We start from the raw sequence: 7,419 nt of genomic DNA on the forward strand, positions 1-7,419 counted from the left end.
ATGGATTTTAGCAGCACTGCTTCAATAACTGATCTATTCTGAATGAAATACCCTCTTTTATGTGCAGGAAATTCTGAACAAGGCTAAATTTTAGGATATTCCTTGAACTGAAATTAGAAAATACACTGACAATGGAAGCAGCTCTTTCATCTAAGTTTAAAAAGGGCCTCTTTCTCCATGGGCTACTGTTGTGAACAGAGGCCTGTTCTGGCATCAAAAGCTGTCACAGTAGCCCTTCCATCTCTTTCATGAAAGCCTCATAGACATCATCCTTAGTTTGTACTGAGACAGGAACCGAAGGACCAGATTTGGGTGCTGCTTTGGCAAGAGGCACAGGAGAATTATCCTCTAACTTTCTTTGGGAAGCAGCAGTCGCCCTTTTATTCTCCTGACATACTCTCAATGCAGTGGGCACAAATCGAGTAATCTCTGCCTTGGGATTAGTGATCTGTGGCTTGGCACTGATGGTTGTTGTGGCTTTCTTCTCAATGGTGGCTGCACTTGTATCCTCTACCTTGGGTCGCTGAATCAAGTTGGGTGGGGCACTTAAAACCCCAGGGTTTGGCAAAGGAGCTGGTGGCAAAAGTCCGGGGGGGGGCAGATCCCAACGGGAGGCACCAAAGGTGGGTGCATCATGCCAGGACAAAATATACTTGCGTTAGTAAGTATATTTGCTCTTGTATTTGGTATTTGGACTAAAAGCCAAAATGAGCTTATGACAAAATATACTTGCGTTAGTAAGTATATTTGCTCTTGTATTTGGTATTTGGACTAAAAGCCAAATGAGCTTATGGTGAAGCCTACAAACTCCAGGAATACCTGGAGGTGCAGGGGGAGGTATCCTTGGTGGGAGTCTCCGAGGAAGGAGACCAGGAGGCAGACCTGGAGGTGGACGTAGGAGACGTAGTAAAAGTTGGTGGTCATGGAGGTAAAAGTCAGGGTAAAGGCCGAGTCCTGGCATTCCAGGTGGTCTCAGGAGGAGCTCCTGGAGGCGGTCCAGGAGGAAGGTCCATAGGTGGCCTAAGAGGCCATAATGGTGAAGCAGGTGGTGATCCAAGAGGTAGTGGTCCTGGCATGGGTAGTGCTTGTATCTGAGAAGGAGGAACAGACTGAGGGGGAGTCTGCTGCTGTGAAGAAGCAGTGGATGTGCCATCAGAATGCGATTCCTCTTTATGGAATCGCTGTTTTTATGGTTCCTTTTCTGCTTCAGAGTCAACAGAATCATCTTCATCACCGTCCTCTGAAAATTCCTCTGCTTCCCGTCCCTCCTCTGGGATTTCTTGACCTGCCATACGAAGCATCGTGGCTTGAAGAGGAGTCAGTTCCCTCATGTTCTTCTTTTCCTTCGATTTTCCAGGTATATCTGCAAACCATACACTCAGACCTGTCTTCTTTTCTTCATTGTTGTCTCTCTCACCATCATCACGGTGCACACTTTCTCAATCCGATCCGTCGGTGTCACTGTCATCAGTACTGCCATCATGCTTATCTTGATCCATGTCCTCAGGATAGCCATCATCTTCACTGGTGCTAAAAACATCATCATCACGACCTCACTGGGCAATTTCAGGACTATGTAATATGTCTTCATTTCACCTAGGAGGGGGAAGATCTAGGGCCAAACCCACTTTACGGCCATATATCTGCACGACTTGAGAAGGAGGTGGAAAACGGCGAGGACCAAGAGTTTTTCTGCCAGGGGGCAAATGTGGAACACCATGTCCCAAGAAGAGGAAGGATAGAAACTGCCCAAGTTGGAAGTCCATAGGCTGAGGGTTTCTTAAGGATGGAGGGTGACTGGACACCAGGAAGTGGAATGTCCTGGATCCAAATGTTAGAAGGAGCCTGCGGCATATCTGGTAAAGGAATACTCTCCACTTCCACATGCTGAGCATGCTCCACAGCATCCAAATATTGATTAAGTTGAGCCCTCTTCTGTTCATAATCTATTTCTAGCTTTCTCAATTCTTTCTAAATATCTGGATTCTCTTTGTCATAGAGTCGTAGAATATGTTCAAAGGTTTCACGCAGCTATTTTTACACTTGTCTTTCTGTACTTTCTCATTTAATTGTGGCTGTTGCACTGGGTTGAACTCCATTTCATCCAATTTCTCCATGTCTCGGATCATCTGTTTGGGATCCTTCATCTTTAAAACTGCAGCTGGAACCATCATAAGCGGTTTTTTGTTCTTCAATTCTCTCTTCCGGGCTTCCTTTCGGGCTTGGTCTGTGGCGTTCATAAATTTTCCACTCTTGGTGGATGATGTAGATCCCCTTCCCATGTTGACAATTTGTATGGCTTACTTGTTCATTTAAAAAAGAAAGAAGAAAAAGAGGCCAGGCGCGATGGCTCACGCCTGTAATCCCAGCACTTTGGGAGGCCGAGACGGGCGGATCACGAGATCAGGAGATCGAGACCATCCTGGCTAACACGGTGAAACCCCGTCTCTACCAAAAATGCAAAAAAATTAGCCGGGCGCAGTTGCGGGCGCCTGTAGTCCCAGCTACACGGGAGGCTGAGGCAGGAGAATGGCGGGAACCCGGGAGGCGGAGCTTGCAGTGAGCCGAGATCGCACCACTGCACTCCAGCCCGGGCGGCAGAGCAAGACTCCGTCTCAAAATTAAAAAAAATAAAAATAAATAAAAATAAAAAAAAAGAAAGAAAAAGAAAAACACTTCTGCTGTGCTCCCACGACTGCGAGAAGCCAGGAGGGGGTGATTCCCAGCCTCTTTCACTTCGTAAGGGCCTTCAAGTCAGCCTCGCGCTCAACCCCTCAGCCCCACCATCTTGAAACCTCGCGCCCCTCGACAGTCCTTACGTCATTTCCCATTCTTCTGTCCCGCTGTCTCTCCAATTTTTGTATTTTTAATAGAGATAGGGTCTTGCCATTTTGGCCAGGCTGGTTTCAAACTACTGGCCTCAAGTGATCTGCCCACCTTGGCCTCCGAAAGTGCTGAGATTACAGGTGTGAGCCACTGCATCCAGCCGAACATAGATTTCTTAATAAATGGTACAATCAAATATGCCTGGTTGTGTGATGTAAGTCTGCAGTGGGTTCAGTGAGAGCAAAAAACTTCAATTCTACCCAAAGAGGTGGTGTCATAAAGAACCGTACTGTATTAGTCATTGTCCCAGCAAGAGAGAGATAGCACACTCAAAAGCTACATGACAAGTGTTTACTGGAAGGACTATTTAACGAGACAGGGCAGGGTTAAAGGGACTCACAGGGATGGTGAAGGTCCCAAGGATGAACAGGAATGGGAAGAAGTTAACACCCCCAGGCTGAAAAGGATGCAGAGGTTTGTTTCCAGTGTCAAGCAAAAGCTGTAGCCATGGGAGCTGTGGTGTGTGTTAGAGGAGCAAAGCCACTGCTAAACCACAGTCCAGCAGGGATGAAAGTGTGGGGAGGTGGAGGTCAAGTGATTCGGTTAGATGGTGAGGGCATTTAAGGGAGGTAGTACTACAAAAACAAAAATACAGAGGCGTGGGAGAAAACCATGTCACATTGCTGGAATTGGAGTGTAGGATGAAGTAGAAGTCAGATCATGAAGGGCCTAGTGTATCGCGCCAAGGCATTTGGACTATATCCTATATAACCAATAAGAGCCTGTGCCCCATAAATGACTAAAAGAATCTATTGCTAATTAAGTCTTTGTGTTTGTCTTGTGGGTTGGGTTGGGGGAGTGGGGGAGGGGGGGAGGTTGAGAGATCATTTTGAGAAGTTTGTGTCTGTTCCCCAGCTTAAGACTTTTCTGAACCAAGGCTGCTAATACAAATCACATATGTTATGGAGGACACTGTACCATTCCTAATTATTTTAGGGTAATGTATTTAGTTACACACTAAATTAACACTAATTGAAGTTGGAAGAGGTTCAGAAAGCAATTAAATATTATTTGGAATTGAACAGTGGAGTAGGATATGTTGCTCTTTCAATACAGAATTCATGCTGAATGATTGCACTGGGCTAAATTAACATTTTTCCCCTGAATTCCAGCAAGCAATCCTGTCTTCTTCACTTTTATCCAAATCACATGAAAACAAGAGAAAAGATGCTAATATAAGTATATTTGCTCTTGTATTCAGTATTTGGACGAAAGGCCAATATGAGCTTATGGTGAAGCCTACAAACTCCAAGTCACATAAGATGAATCATCTGTTCTGCTTCTTTCCTACTCTTGCCCATGGAAGTACCAGGGAGGTACTCAGAAGCTTATTCAAAGAGAAAATTGAAAAATCGTTATTAAAAAGAGCTCTTAGACACTGTATCTATGGCTTTTTTGGTCCTGTTTATTATTATTATTTTTTTTGTAAAAAGAGATAGAAAAGATACACTAATTTTCTTTGTATACAAACACACATTATAATTTGCAGCACTTTTTTACATAAAAAGCAGACATTCATTTTGCAGCAGATATTTTTGTGGCACAATCTGGGGCCACAGAGCAGCATGGCTCATACTAACCAATTATAATAATTAAACCCTCAGTTCTAGCTCTATTGGCTACTATAACCTGAACTAAAAATTAAGCCTGTTTGTGGAGGGTTTTTCTTCCTGTATGTATATTAGGTTTTATAGCATGAAAGAGTATCAAGTTATACTTGCTACCTAACTGTATTTTGGCCTAAGTCAGTTATTGCTTTCTATCCAGTTTTAGAGTGTTAAAAGCAGCAGACTAGCTTAACTTGTGGACAGTACGTGATGGTATGCACAGTTCTATTTGCTAAGCTTATATACATTCTGGATTTTGATCAAATTAATTTTTAATTAATTTGTTGCATCTTAAAATAAGTGTGGGCTTAAAACCCTAATCTGATAATGTATTTACTCAGAGATTTCTTGAGAGTTTAGCTGGAATCAGAGGAATAATTAAATTACTTTGGGTCACTAGTGTATCATGGCAGTTCAGAAGTTCAAAAAAAGATTTGCTCCCTCTCACAAGGAAGGTTTTCTACAGTGGAAAGAAGTAAGGATGAAAACTCAGAGGAAATGATGACATCCAAGGGAAGAAGGGAAGATTTTACTCGAAAAGGAGAATGATTTAGACCAGTTACTCTGAAGCCCGAGGAAGAAACAGACCATAGACATTCAAGAACTCTAGCTCATCTTTTAATGAGCAAAAAGAGAACCTCCTCCAGGGAGGAGGCTGTACATCGTTCAGTGTTGCTGGAAGGCAGAATGTGTAGGAGGAAATGGTGTCAGGTAGCTGGAGAGTGGTCCTTAAATAGATAATCATGCCAGGAATGTAAACATCCTTCTTAGGAAGAGGAGGGGTATGCTAAAATTTGCCTTTCAGAAATATCACTTATAGTAGTATGGAGGCTCCATTGAAGAAAGGTGAGCCAGGAAGCATCTTAGTAGATGGGGATAATTCAAGCCAGGTTTACCAAAAGAACTATTTACACAGCCGCGGATAGAGTGCAGGAAAATGTAAGAGACAGCACAGAACCCAGGGGCTAGGAGCTGTTAATACCCCTAGGCCTGAAGAATGAAGGAAGAGAGCAGTTACCGGAAACCCGAAGGGGAGTATTGTGGGAAAGAGACCACCTTGGGAGGAACCATGACCTTGGGCAAGGGTCACAGCCAACTTAAGGCAAACCTGCAGTGAGAAAGCTGAAAAAATGTATACCCTCACCTCATACCCCTCCCTCCTCCGAATATCCTACTTGGTCTCCTCATTGGCCAAGCCCAATGAGAAAACAGAAGGCAAGGAGGATTTTCGATGTAATTTATACAGAACTGTCTCCTGGAGCAAAGAGTATGGTGGAAAAACATGGCAAGAGGATCTAGAAGGACAAATGGAAGCTATCTAGCACAGTCCCCATTTTCTGCCCCTCCACATCCCCTGTTCTTCTCCATTCATTTGAAAACTTTATGTCCCAAGCCACAGTACACATGAAGTTCCATCAGCTACAAAATCATAGCAGGTTTGCATGCTTATGCCATGTAATCGCAAAAGCAGTTGGAATAGAATGGTAGAGTAGGATATGTTGTTCTCTCAATACAAAATTCACGTTGAATTGCTAAATGATTGACATTTAGCAATTACATGGTGTATGCATAACTACTACTGGTGTGTGTGTGTGTGGCTAGTCTAGTGGTATATGAATAACTACTACTGCTGTGTGTGTGTGTGTGTGTCTGTGTGTGTGTGTGTGTGTAGGCTAGTCATTTAGCAATGACTAGCTAGGTGACATATAGCAATTACATGGTGTACGCATAACTACTACTACTGTGTGTGTGTGTGTGTGCGTGTGTGTGTGTGTCTTAGGCTAGTCATCGGAACAGCCTCTCTCCTCTACCCATTCCATGTTCCCCTTACTCTCTGCCAGCACCTCAGTTGGATGGGCTTCTTTACCTGGTGGAGACCAAAAACTTCATTTATGTACACGAGTCTTTGGTGGTCTTGTCTTTATTAAACTGTCTCGGTTTTCTATCAATAAAAACATTAGAAAGGAATACTAAACAAAAAGGAGTACAGCCCCATCCTCCAAAAAAAAAAAAGCCCTCTGAGTTCCAGACACAGTCCTCCTTTTTCCATGGTGTAGCACCAACCCAATTTCCCCCATAATCAATTATCCAGGCAGCACAATAACTGGGGAGATTGGCTACAAGTCAAAATCCTATGTGTAATCTTCCAGGCCCTAGCAGAGGTAATTTCAAAGGCTGGGGAGGTGGGAGGGTGGGTGCTAGCGTGGGACGGGAGAGGGCATCTGTTTTTCCCACGCCAGACTCGGTGCACAGCTACTGCACTGCCACCTTTGCAGGGAGTTACAGGCAAGAATTCAGGCCCCCTGGGTCAGCCATGCTCTTGTGCGTATCTGTATTCCTGCCTTGGCGCCTCCATTTGGAAGGCTTTTTACTGGGACAGGCCTCCGGTGAGACATTGTTCAGATGGTTCTGACAAAGCCTCCTTATTGAGGGGCCCTGAACACTTTTTTCCCGTCCGACTCAGAACTTTTTTGACTCTACACTTTTCTTTTTTCTTTTTTTTTTTTTTTTGAGACGGAGTCTCGCGCTGTCACCCAGGCTGGAGTGCAGTGGCCGGATCTCAGCTCACTGCAAGCTCCGCCTCCCGGGTTCACGCCATTCTCCTGCCTCAGCCTCCCGAGTAGCTGGGACTACAGGCGAACTCTACACTTTTCTACCACTAGCCCTTCTACCTCTCCTCCCCACCAGTCCCAGAGACCATAAAACAGCAGGAACTTTTTATTCGGAGCTCTTCCAGCATGAGACAATCCCCTAGTCAGTATGGACGCATTCTCCCCTTGCCCGTGCCATTTCATAAGGGGTAAGTGGGACATTGGGGAGCTGTCACCCTTTCTTGTTTAGCCTCTTGTTTATACTGTCAAAGTAAGTAAATAAAGTGTTACTTTCAGTTTGGCTCATGGTCTTAACCGAACACCTTGACACCTGG

General features: G+C 44.4%; 1 pseudogene; it reads right to left on the minus strand.

Annotated features, from left to right (window-relative positions):
• Positions 1-213: 213 nt before the first annotated feature.
• Positions 214-2,318, minus strand: LOC714014 (WW domain-binding protein 11-like; annotated as a pseudogene).
• Positions 2,319-7,419: the final 5,101 nt, after the last annotated feature.

This window comes from Macaca mulatta, chromosome 18 (assembly GCF_049350105.2).
Source record: "Macaca mulatta isolate MMU2019108-1 chromosome 18, T2T-MMU8v2.0, whole genome shotgun sequence".
NCBI classification, from domain to species: domain Eukaryota; kingdom Metazoa; phylum Chordata; class Mammalia; order Primates; family Cercopithecidae; genus Macaca; species Macaca mulatta.